The sequence below is a fragment of the Amblyomma mixtum genome, chromosome 7 (genome assembly GCF_055824585.1).
Source record: "Amblyomma mixtum isolate Tamu chromosome 7, ASM5582458v1, whole genome shotgun sequence".
Classification (NCBI taxonomy): Eukaryota; Metazoa; Arthropoda; class Arachnida; order Ixodida; family Ixodidae; genus Amblyomma; species Amblyomma mixtum.
In genome coordinates this window covers 148210730-148224046 of record NC_143018.1, presented here as the reverse complement: position 1 = coordinate 148224046, position 13317 = coordinate 148210730, and the positions used below count along the sequence as shown (strand labels likewise).

Here is a 13317-nt window from a genome sequence, read left to right as displayed (position 1 = left end):
TTTCCGCCCGGATCGGGGGCGCCACGGCCGCCGGTGTTCAAAAGTTGACGGCATCGCGTGCCTGCTATTCTTTTCCCCCAGGGCAAGGTATGTTCTCCTGGTTAACCTTCTCCTCTCCTCTTTGGCCAGTCGGGTGTAGTCCAGCACGAAGGGAACGGAGCGGAATAGCACAACTGCCGGAGAATGATGCTCCTGTCGTAGCAGCCAGCTTCGCCCGCCCGTGGCTAGCCCGTGAGTGGGTGGCGAGGCTGAATGGTACGGATACTCTAATGTTAGCGTGCTGGACGTTCAAGCCACCAGCGCAAATATTGAAGGACTCTTAAAGAAATGTGTTTGAGAAACGGAAGGAAACTATCCGCGGCATTTCCTTCCGCCAGCTCGCAACAGCCTTTTTATTGCCTTCCACAAGAGCGAAGTTGAAGATAATGTTATGGGCTCCGCCGCGGTGGCTCAATGGTTACGGCGCTCGGCTGCTCACCCGGAAGACGCGGGTTAGATTCCGGCCGCGGCGGCTGAATTTTTATGAAGGCGAAATTCCAGAGGCCCATGTGCTGTGCGATGTCAGTGCACGTTAAAGCACCCCAGGTGGTCGAAATCTCCGTAGCCTTTCAGTACGGCGTCCCTCATAGCCTGAGTTGCTCCGTAACGTTAAACCCCAATAAACCAATAAACCAAACCATATTGTTATGGGGCGCAAGGCGGTCGCAGCACGTAGAAACACACAACACAAGCTCAAGGCACCGAAGGAACACTAGGCCGCGATGCATGCGGCGAGCGAGCACCCGCCAAGTACACACAACTTGGTCCGCGTCGTCGCCGTTCGATGGGTTCGTAGCAGGGCCTCAGAAGCACCGTCGCGGTGCTGATTGCAAGCTGTCAAAGCAGGGCAGCTGGTAGATCTTGAGGTGCCAGACGTGAACGACTGTGCGGGATGGGAAGCGGACTCAGGGAAGGCAAGAGCGACGTCCTAGGTGAGTTGGCGCAGCACACGGTACAGGCCAAAGTAGTGGGATAGAACTTTTCCAAGAGCCCAACTCGGCGAGAAGGCGCCCAGAGTAACACAAGGGACCCACGGGAGAAGGCGGTGACGAGCTGGCTGTGCTGTTGTAGGCGGCATCGTGCGAGTTGACTAGCTTGGTCGGCACGGGCTATGGCTTAGCGGGCATATTCAGAAGGCGGACGACCAGATTTATAAATACTCTGTCTAAAGAGCCAATTGGGGCTCGCGGCCATACAAGAGATAAAACGGGGTGTATTTATTTATTTATTTATTCAAGTACCTACATATCGCCCTGGTGGGCATTACAGTAGGGGGGACGAGGCAGAAAACTGGAACACTTGTCAGCGCCAAAGTTCTAAAGTGTAAACAGTACAGGCATCAAATACATTGTCCTGATGGGCATTGCAGAATTGAGGAACGATAGAAACCCATTTCAAAGCATCAGAGTGATAACAAATACAAGAAACAAACGCGGGCAATCAATAATTGCTCCAAAGTAATAAATAAACACACGCAACATACACGGGTAATCAATCAGTAGACACAAAGGGGAAAAATGAAGAAAGTTACGCGTAATGACTAAGTGCATCGACAAACTTTGCACGATCAGCAGTTTCAACAATGTCAGGACGCAGCTGGTTCCATTTACTGATAGTGCACGGAAAAAACGACTTCTTATAAACAGATGTGCGGGCAAAAATTTCTTTAATCTTTAGGCTGTGATCTCGCCGCTCAGATACATAACTCGGTGTCTGTAAATATCTACTTTTAGCTAACGGTGTTTCGTTGTACAGAACGTCCCGCAAGAATAAAAGGCGAAATCGTTCACGGCGCAGGGAAAGGTCCTCCCAGTTAATCTGACGTTTTATACTGGAGATGCTGCTGGGAAATTGGTAACAACTAGTTACAAAGCGAGCGGCACGATTCTGAATGGCTTCTATACTGTTAATAAGATGCTGTGTGGGAGGGTCCCACACAATACAGGCATATTCAAGAATAGGGCGGACATTGGTAACGTAAAGTGTTTCCCTGACGTTTTGTGGGGCTTGTTTGAAGTTTCTTTTAATAAAGTTCAGAACGCGACCTGCCTTCTGGGTTATACATTGAACGTGATGATTCCATGTTAAGTCTGAAGAAAATGTGACACCTAGGTATTTAGCTTCGTTAACTGACGCGAGGGGCTGACCATCGATGTAATAATTTGACTGCATGAAATTACGTTTTCTGGTGAAACGGATATAAGAGCACTTGGAAACGTTTAGAGACATAAGCCAGTTTTGACACCAATGGGATATTCTATGGAGGTCGGACTGTAAAGCTAATCGATCTGAATCATGTTTAATTTCCCTGTATAAAACACAATCATCCGCGTAGAGCCTGATTTTTGAAGTTATTCCAGTACCAATGTCATTAACGTAAATTAAAAAAAGAAGAGGCCCTAATACAGAGCCCTGTGGTACCCCGGATGTCACAGAAGCGGTAGCAGATTCAGCTCCATTTACGATTACTTTCTGCGAACGGCCAGTTAGGTAATTTTGCAGCCAGAAAAGAATATGCTGAGGTAAACCGAGAGCAGATAGTTTGCAAAAGAGAAGAGCGTGACAAACTTTGTCGAATGCTTTCTGAAAATCAAGGAGAATGCAGTCAGTTTGGAAACCATTATCGAATGAGCTAAATATGTCTTCAGAAAATTCAATTAGTTGGGTAACACACGACCTCCCTGATCTAAACCCATGCTGATAATCTACAAAGAAATTGTCGTTATCAAGATGGGAACAAATATTAGTGTAAATTATGTGTTCAAGTGTCTTACAGGAAACGCTAGTTAAGGAAATTGGTCTGTAATTTGAGACGCAGTCCCTCAGTCCTTTCTTATGAATTGGAACTACATTCCCTATTTTCCATTCATGGGGGAGTTCAGTTGTGGCCAGAGATTTTGTGAACAATATGGATAAATAATAAGATATAATGTCTGCACAAGATTTAAGAACAAAGTTCGGTATTCCATCAGGGCCAGGAGCAGAATTGTGTTTTAGCTTTCGCAGAAGATTAAAGATACCAGACCTACTAATCGTAATGTCAGGCATGGTCTCAGTACCCGTAGTAACTGAAGTAAGCCCTGGTGCTAAGTCCGAGAAAACAGAGGTGAAATACTGATTAAAACAGGTTGCCTTATCTGCATCACTAGTAAGAATGTTACCTTCATCTTTTATCGGAGGTATTCCGACCTCGTCTTTGTTATTGGCTTTAACTAAATGCCACAGAGTTTTTGGATTACTTGCAATTTTCGGTCCTAGTGAAACAAAGAACTCTTTTTTTGCTATTTTGATTTTAGACTTGATTTCCGCACTCAACCGCTCAAGTCTCTGAAAAGCAGGAGAGTTAGTCTGGTCTCTGTAGGTTCTAAACATGCGATTTCTTTTGTTAATAAGTGTCTTTATTTCTTTCGTGAACCATGGCTTAGACCTTCTGCGTTTTACCGAAAGTATTTGGTAAGGTATATAAGTATCAATTAAGCTCAGGACCTTATCTTTGAAGTCGGACCACAATTCATCTACATTTCGGCTACCGCTAATCTGAACAAAGCTGTCGAGTTCACATTGTAGGGCAACGATAATACTATTATAATCTCCTCTTTCGAAGTTGTAGACTTTGCGAGGCCGCGGCACAGGAATGATCGGTTTTGGACTTACAACGCGGGCTACTACAACGTCATGATCGCTTATTCCAGGCACAACCGAGAGAGAGTCGAGCAATGAAGGGGAGTTTGAAAACAAGAGATCAAGAATAGAACTTGTCCCTCTTTGTCGTCTGGTCGGAGTTGCCACAAATTGAAAAAGACCATGTGTTGGGATAAGATTATTAAAGGCGTAGGACAAAGACGAGTGGGAGGAGAGCACTGGTAATTTATTCTGCCACTGAACGTCAGGCATGTTAAAGTCCCCTCCGATCAGGAAATAATCAGTTGTAACTTTCAGCAAAACATTCGAAAGGGCATTGAGGGAATGGGAGTCGTTATTAGGCGGGCGATAAAAAGCGCCGATAGTAAGGTATTCATGATTTTCAAGCACCAATTTACACCATACCGATTCACATTTGATATCACCAGTAGCGACCGCAAAGCTTGCTATATTTTGCCTTACGAGCAAGAACACGCCTCCTCCGTGTGTGTTTCTATCTTTTCGGTAAGACACATATTCAGAAGGAAACACTTCAGCGCTGCAAATGGATTCATCTAACCATGATTCGCAGCCGATAACAACATCCGTGTTCGAAGAAGATATTAAAGCAGCTAGTTCATCACTTTTATTCTTTACACTTCGACAATTGATAAGCATGACACTGATGCCTGCCTGATGAGAGGAAAAACGGGGGTTAGATTTAATACGAGCATCACATGCAGGTTGACGCGGTCGAGATTGATTGCGTGCTACTTTTTTTGTAGAATCACAGTATCTGAGCTAGCATCGTAGACATAGCTTTTACCATCAATGACAAGTTTGTTGTGCCGCAATTTATAAGATAAGTCTTGGCCACTTGCAAAATCAAGCAGCTTTTTGCGGGCGAGACGAAGTGGGCGTGAAAGGTCTTCGCGAACATAAAAGTCAGTATCTTTAAGCTTGTTGCACAAACCAAGAACAGCATCCTTGTCTTTAAATCTGGCAAAACGCACAATAATGGGGCGACTTTTGTCCTCTTGGAAAGAGCCAACCCTGTGAGCATGATCTATGTTAACTGGGTCAATTGAGATACCAAGTTTAGTAGCACAAAGGGAGACAACAGCCTCTTCGGATTGCTTCCACGTCTCAGATACGTTATCTTTGAAACCAAAAAAGAGAAGATTGTTCTTTCGAAGTCTGTTTTCGGCATCATCAAGAGTAGCCTTCAAGGTCGCTATTTCGGTAGACGGGACTTGCGCAGTGTCGCCAGTTGAATTCACATTAACACATTGCTCCAGTACTTTGACTCTCTCCGAAAGGCCTTTGATTTCTTCATCAGTAGAACTTTGTCTATTGCGTATTTCCGCAAGGTCCGATAGAATCTGCACCTGGCCCGACTCAATTCTACTTATGGCTTGTAGAACCATTGACAGATCTAGAGTATCTGTCTGCGTACAGGACTCACATGCAACTGAGGGGCCAGGATTTAACTCGACATCACCTGATAAGAAAATGAGCAATTTGGAAAGGTAAACATTGCACACAAGCACCGCAGAGCACTCAGCGAAGCACAATAACCATTTTTTAACATGAAAGAGCTCAATGGGGCACGACACTGCGAAAAAGCAAGGGTTTGACGTCTTAATGCAAAGAGAATTCTGACGGTAACTAACCTGTACGAAAAGCACAAGTGAGCGCATGGTGCGACGAGCAGTGTCGTGTCCCAATGGAAATGCCGGTGGTGGGCGTTTAAATACGTCTGCTGCAGTTCCAGGTTGGCAGACGTGAATTCCACTGTGTTCCAACTTTGGCATGAAGACCGGGCTTTTTCGTGGGGGCGGAGAGGCGTGCAATTCCAGGCTTGCATGCTCCAGCAGATAAGGCGATGAGGGGCAGTCGATGAAATCACCCGCACGTCGTGAACAGGTAGCGAAGATTACCTGTACGAAAAGCACAAGTGAGCGCATGGTGTGACGAGCAGTGTCGTGTCCCAATGGAAATGCCGGTGGTGGGCGTGTCCGGCAGTGTCATGGCACACATGTCCACACTACGAACTGTTTATTGGAAGAATTAACAGGAGTATATTTGCAACCCTCCGTCACTATGTGACAACTCTCTATAGCTCTCAACCCAGCCAGTAACAAATAATCTGCAAATCACAAGACTAAGCACAAATTGCAGATCGCTTCTTCTACCCTGCACTTAAACATTAGCTCATAACAATGGTTACAAAAAAGCAAAGCAAACAAATCTTAGTGATAGCAGCGTCAGTCAATCCTAGCAAAAGCAGTGTCATGCATTCGAAGCAAAAGAACTCAATGCCTAAAACGCAAAGCAAAACAAAACAAAGGAAACTAACAATGAAAGCACCACAACACCACACAGATTTGGGCGTCGGACACAAGAAAAGGAGAGAGCATTCTTGGCGGTACAGGCCTTCATAAAAACGTTTACAGACAGCCAATGTCTTTTCTTGGAAGAGCTACAGAGCTATCACTAATACATGTGCTCCATTTTTAATTTTTTAATGAGAAGGCTTCAAGAAATTCACGTCCACCTGACGGCGACTACTGCCTAGATTCCTAATACTGCTAAGCACTGGTTCACGTGCCCTGTCATTGATGCAACATCCCGTCTGGCCTATGTAGACCGTTCCACACGTCAGTGGGACCACGCCGAAGGCGCAGGAAACGAAAGCTTTGCCATGCCTCTTATCGCTTACACCCCATCTGTAAGTACAACCCGCCCAGATTTCTCGGTGCGGAGAACACGACGGTTACGTCGTAACGGCTTGCCACCCTCTTTAGGCTGTGCGCCACCCGATAAATATAGGGGACCACTTGTGGTCCCCTCTATGGGAACAGGACGTAGGAGGAGAAGTGGACAGGACGAGCGGTAACTAGCAATTAACTAACGATAACTAGCAGTTGCTAGTTACCGCTCGTCCTGTACACTTTTCTTCCTATGTCCTGTTCCTGCCGCGGTTCTTTTTACCTTTGAATAGGTCCAATCTAGCATGGTAGAATGGTTTTGGAGGGATGTCGATGGACTGAATGGCCAGCTGGAGTAGTTGTAGGCCGCTTCCGACGCTGGCAATGATTGCAAGCACCAACATAACGGCGGACAGAGCGATAGAGACCAGAGCACGAGAGCCGACAACGGACGTGTTCGCACGTGCTAGAAACGCCCAGATGGCTTGAACTATGTAGATCATGCATTTCGTGGAGGACAACAGTGCAGGTGGTGGTGGTGAAAACTTTTATTTTGTGAAAAAGAGTTTGGGAGCCACAGAGTGGCCCCGCTACATGGTCGGCGTCCCTAGTCCGGGACACCGCACGACGAGGCCCCGTCTCTCGCCCGTTTCACCAGAGCCCTTTGGGACTCAAGCGAGGAGCAGTTGAGGAGGGCAGTCTCCCATGCCTCTCTGGAAGGGGTAGGGGAAGGGGGGAGGTGGGGATTTTGAGTACATGCCCACACCATGTGGAAGATATCACAGGTCTCCCCACAGTGTGGGCATCGCCCATCCGTGTTAGGATCGTAATGTTTTATTATTGCAGGACAGGGTAGAGTACCTGTCTGCAGGCGCCTTAAAGTTCGTTCCTCCGTCTTACTCAGCCCTTTTGCAGGGGCCGGGAAAAGGCGGTGGTTGTCGCTATAATGTGTTAATATTTCCCTGAATCGCAGCAGCGGCTGGTTAGTCTCCGAGCCAGAAGAGCTGGGATGAGGAGCCCGGTGAGTAAGCGCTCGGGCAGCCGCGTCAGCGGCCTCATTACCTCGTAAGCCCTGGTGGCCAGGAGCCCAAATGATTTGTTTGGGTGTTGGATCAGTGGCAGTCCGTCGTAGAATACAAGCAGCTAAGGGGGAGATCTCCCCTGCCAAGTAATGTTCACATGCTTTTCGGGAGTCCGTGATGATTATTCTCGAATTGGCGTGGGCGGCAGCAAGCGCTATCGCTACTTCCTCGGCGCGCATTGAATTCGGGGCTCGAAAGGAGAGTCCATCAACGTGCATTTCCTGGTGAACGACAGCGGCCGAGTAAAATCCCGTGGGCGATGGCCCTGCTACGTCTACATAATATACACCGGGTCGGGAGCCGTGTTGTCTCTCAAGAGCCCGAGCCCGCGCTTGTCGTCTGTTTTCATGCATGTCGGTGTCCATGTTACGGGGGAGCGGGGAGACCCAGAGCATATGGCGCCATCCCAGGTAGCACACGACGGCGGGCCAATATTGGAAATCCACTGGCAAAGCGTGGCCCTAACTAGGCCCAGAGTTGCCAGTGAGCATCCGATATTGGTTGTGCCACTCCTTAGCACATCCAACAATGGCCCTGGTTGTCCGTCGCTTTACCAGTATTGGCTGAGCCCTGATTAGATCCTGGCTATCATGGGCCAGGTTAGCCAGGATTGCCCCACTGTTTGCCATTGCTGGCTGTGCCATCATCGAATCATGGCTATCATGGGCCATGTTAGCCAGTGTTGTTCCACTCTTTGCCAGAATTGGCTATGCCATTTCCGGGAGCTGGCTATATTGGCCTAGGATTACCACCGCTTATCCAGTGTTCAAAGTATACTGGCAAACGTTGGTAAACATTGTGTCATCCATTAAAATGGGTTCAAAATTAATTTTATTGTCGAGTACCATATCGGCAGTTCATAATTTTCGAACGCGCTAAAACATGCGAGTTCAAAGATTTGGTTTTATTTATTATTATATTTTAAGCGAACACTTTTGCAGTTTGTGAGCAAAGCTACCCATGATTCCGTTGGAAAAACTGCACTCTGGTTGCGCAGTGAGCAGCAATAATACGTTTAGAATTGCGATCGAAGTCCTGTTGACCAGAATTAACGTTCTGATTACACCCGAGACGCCTTCAACAAAAATTGTGAACAGGTGCCTTCAACAAAAATCAAATAAGTTTCATTTTATTAAATTTTTGGAATAAAAAATCACCTTTTTTTGTTCGCTCTAGGAATTCACTGCCGCAGTGCGCAGCTGGTGTCTGCTTCAGGGAGATCGCGATACAAACGTAATAGATTAGCGCAAGTGCATTCGCTAAACCGAAATTGTGCTCAGTTTTGGCAACGTCCAGAAACGAAGCAGTCGCCTCGTAATTTTGAATTATGCGTTGCGCTCGTGAAATATTAGGCGGGTGCTTCATAAACGCACGCGGACACGTGCTAAGCGATTCCTACGCTTCCCTACGTCGTGCCCTGTGATTGCGCCTTTCCCGTGTTTTCTGATTTGCTATTTCCTTCCTTTTCTGCAAATCGTTGTGTTGGAAATTGTTGTTTTTGACCATTTTATTCTTCTGTTGCGTAATTTGCATTGGGGGCAATATAGCTCTTGCTCACGTCCTTGCATATTTACTCGCAAGTTTTTTTTTTCTTTCGAACATGACCTTTATTGATGAAAACCGTCGAAAGTAGTTGCGAACCACAATTCAACATGCCTTTGTTTGTTTTTGCTTTTTTGCGCGAAACTTCCACACCAACAAACAATTTGAGGATTCTTCGACGACCACTGAATAAATAGACTGACAACTGGCGTTAGACGCATGTTAACCTAGCTTGTTTGGCGCATGTACGGTACATGAAACTATGAAAGAGCGCGCATTCTGCTTGGATATTTTTTTTGCTTTATATTTTTGTTATTATGTGGTAACATTTTAAGCTATCTTGAACTAACAGAAGCCACATCATACGGCCCCACAAAATACGCGAGTGTCTCAAGTCGTTTTGGCGAAATGCATCTTGAAGCTCCAAGTTTTTCACTTCAAAATTTTCAGGCTTTTGCTGCAGCTTTGTAGCAATACTTTGACGCTTCCGTGTTTCCCATCCACTTCTCTCTTGTAGATATTCCTTTCTGTACTGCCTGTGGCCATGTGACTCATTCTCCAAAAATTCCAAACCCTTTTCACGTGTTTTGGCCTCTTTCCCTTTCTCTTTCAAGTCTTCAAGTCCAATATCTCCCCACCTGTTCTCCCGGCCGTGCCCTTTTCCAGGTAGCGGGCTAACACCTCACCCCGCGAAGCGCTATTTTTTCTTTCTGGTTGTCACTTTCTCAAACCTGTTTTCCCTCGGGCGCAGCTACGCGCTTCGCTGTTCCTCCACCTCTCTGTCTCCACCTTTCAGCTCGAGGACTTTTCTCGGAACCGCAAAACCTGTGTAAAGGAAAATTCCTCTCTCCCCTCCAGCCAACCCCCCACCCCCCCACACCATCGTCTCCACTGCTCGTCTTGGAACCGCGCGACTCATCACAATAAGACATTCTTGACTGCACGGCGGAGCTCAACCACGTGCAAACCAACGCGACGAAAATGCATGCACACTCGAGCTAGCACCGTTCATAGTCTGCGCACGCGAAAAGCCACACTCATATATTAGGAGAGCTCCGACGCTGTTCGTACCGCCTGCAAGATCTTTTGTAAGTACTAAAACTCTTTTATCTTGATATACGTCTGGAAGTTAAAGTGGTTTTTGTAGTAAATGTTGCTTTGACTACATGCGCCTTTATTTTTTCGGCAGGAGAAGAGAGCGAGCCAAAAAGCACGAGGATGACTTCTGTGTACCCACTCTCATTGCGAAATGGCTTGCTTGACGTCGTGCGCAGTGGAATTGTGGCCGAATGGTGAGAATTTAATTTTTCGTCTTTGGTGAGATGAACTCACTAAAGATTCACTACTTTGGCTAACAGCGGGTTTGAACTCATATGAATTGAGATAGGATGCATTCGGGAATATGTCCTTTACCGCTTATGCACGACGGAAATCAGAACCGCTTAATTAATTTTCCACTGCAGACTAGTTGGTAAGGATATGTGTAATACTTCCGTAGTGTTTCATTTTGCCTTCTACTCTTGCAGACTCAATAGAAAATCCGCAATTACTGGTTAAAGCTTTTGCCCAAGTTCTCTCGCAATGAAAAAGGGCATTACTCTGGACTATCAGACTAGTATTTTTGTGTGGTTTTCAAGTTGCAGTTTCGAATCCAACTATAGCATGCATGCGAAGCAACTAAGGTAAAACAAAGGTGCCCTGAGTTCCTTGCGTTCAGCGTATTTCGTCAAAAGTCGCAAGCCGCATTTTTGACCCCATTAAATAAAACTAATCAAAAATGTTGTTTTGACGTCCATGTGGAAGAGACGCTACAACCTGTGCATATTTACTGGAATAAAAAATTACCTCGCAATTTAGAGACACAAGTTATGATATTAAAACAAAATAATACATTAATCTGTTTTCAATATCACATTAATTTCCTTATCTCGCATTGAGTATATTTACTGGGAGTGCGACACCCCGCATTAAACTAAATTAAACCATTTGGTGTAAGGGAAGTTTAGTAAATTAAATTCCACTTTGTACAACTAATGTGGGGCTGGTTCTTAAGAATAAATTAAAAATTATCCTGTAAAATATGTTGCTAGTGTCTTCACGATTACTGTGTTTCACAAAATTCGGTGTTATCTTTGTTATGTTTGTTTTTGTTCTGTGATGGCCATAATTCAACTTACCATGACATCATGCATCTCTTTGCAGGCTTGGCACTTCGTGAGGCCATCGTGCAAGAACTGGACGAGGAATTTGTTTGAATGCAGTCCAGCAGCCCCCTTGCAAGTGGAGTGCAACGATTACTTCGGATATGACTGATCAGTTCACTGGAGGACAGCTCCGTTGAGCGCTTTTTGGATGCCTTAGCCGTGCCGCAGCAGCTTGCCGAGATGCTTTGTCCAACCTGATCGGCACTCACCAAACTTGAAAATAAATTGTTTTCCCACAGCCTCTGCCACCATGCTCTTGGGCCCCTTTTCTTTACTCCCCAGGGTGGCTGGTGGTAGCGCAAACCATCCTGTGTGCGCTAGAAGCGTGATTCTTGTAACTCAAAGCAATAAACGGGTCTTTTTTCTGGAATTCTTTCGCACCCTCATTTATGAATATTTGCTAGGTAGAATGTTATGTATGTACATCTATCCACAGTGCCGGTCATTGGCGAGTGGGTTAATTGCATGTGCCAGCGTTCGAAAGCTGGATGCCATTATTCGAAAGCTGGAAACCATTATTCGAAAGCTGGATGCCAATATTCGAAAGCTGGAAACCATTATTCGAAAGCTGGCTACCAATGTTTGAAACTTGGCTACCAATGTTTGAAAGTTGGATGCCAGTATGAGACCTTTGCTGGTCCATGCTGCAGAACGAACATCGGGACTGCGTTGGCCGCTTGATCGGCCGAGCGTTGGCCCAAAACTGGCATGAAAGTAAGGCCAATGTGTGAAGTGGTAGCGCTCGGCCCAAATGCCAGTGTAGGACCGATGTTCGTGCCAAGTTTTGCCAACACTTGCGCGACGTTCGGCCAATGTTGTTGTGCTGCCTGGGATAGTACTGGGACCGCTCCGCCTCCTCTGGAGTGCAGTCGTGTTGGATGTGTAAGCGGTTTAGCAGGCGGCGCCCAGGAGCCGTCTGCGTGAGCCGCGTGTATTGGTTCACGAGCTGGGCCTCCCGCAGCTCCTGGTAGGAGTTTACCACCCCCAATGCATTGAGTTTGGCATTAGAGGTAGCCACCGGGAGATCCAGGGCTCGCTTAGTTGCCTTGCGGATGATGGAGTCTATACGCGCCTCGTCTTGCTTAGTAGTGCGGAGATATGGCACGGCGTAGAGGATCCGGCTAGTCACGAAGGCATAGACGAGCCGAAGCGCGTCCCTGCCCCGCAGACCACCCCGCTTGTTGGAAACGCGGCGGATCATGCGCCCTACCTGTTCGCCTACTCTCTTGAGTTTCGCAATAGTGGAGTCCGGTCTGAGTCTCTGGTGAATGAAAAGGCCCAGAATACGGAGCTCCTCCACCTCTCTAATAGGACCTCCTGACAGAGAGATGTGTATTGCTGTCCTATCCTTTGGGTTCGCTCTGACATGCAGAAGCTCTGATTTCGCTGGAGCACATTGGAGGCCACAGTAATTAGCATACGCATCGACAATGGAAGCAGCCTGCTGAAGGCGGTCCTCCATGTCCCCAAGGCTCCCCTGAGTGGTCCAAATTGTAATATCATCTGCATATAACGCGTGTTGAATGCCTTCCACCCGAGCCAATTGGCTTGGGAGGCGCATCATAGCAATGTTGAACAGGAGCGGTGATAACACTGCTCCCTGAGGGGTACCCCGTGTTCCCATCATGTAAGGGCCGTATTCCTCGCCCTCAATCCGAAGAAAGGCCTGGCGATTAGACAAAAAATCTCTTACATACGCGTAGGTCCTAGCCCCACAATCGGTAGAACTCAAGTTGGCCAGGATGCTTCCGTGTTTCACATTGTCGAAAGCCGCTCTCACAACAGTGCAGAGTTGCGTGGGAATACCGACAGCGAGGTCAGGTCCCAGTGACGTGAAAGTTCCGACGGTATAATGTTCCATCAGCGAGTGCAAAGCGGCTCAGTGAGGGGTTGGTAGGGGCGACCACTAGGCGATCTACGATGGAGAGGAGCTCATGATCCTGTCGCTGTTCTCCGCCAATAGGGGAGAAAGAGGACAGCAAAAGCCGGTCAATAACAGTGTACTCTCAGGAATAACTGCCTTCTCAGTAGGGTAAAGACAGAGGCAGTCAGCGTCCTTGTGTGGCCGTCTAGACTTGTAAACCACGGTGTACTCTCATTCTTGGAGACGTAACGCCC

General features: G+C 46.9%; 1 protein-coding gene and 1 long non-coding RNA gene across 3 annotated transcripts in view; both read left to right on the top strand.

Annotated features, from left to right (window-relative positions):
- Window positions 1–13317, top strand: part of LOC149337815 (agrin-like) — a 353629-nt gene that overhangs the window by 18113 nt on the left and 322199 nt on the right. The window lies entirely within an intron of this gene.
- Window positions 10194–11440, top strand: LOC149337817 (uncharacterized). The gene is made up of 2 exons (XR_016284660.1): window positions 10194–10287; window positions 11198–11440. It is a non-coding gene; the product is annotated as an uncharacterized LOC149337817 (long non-coding RNA).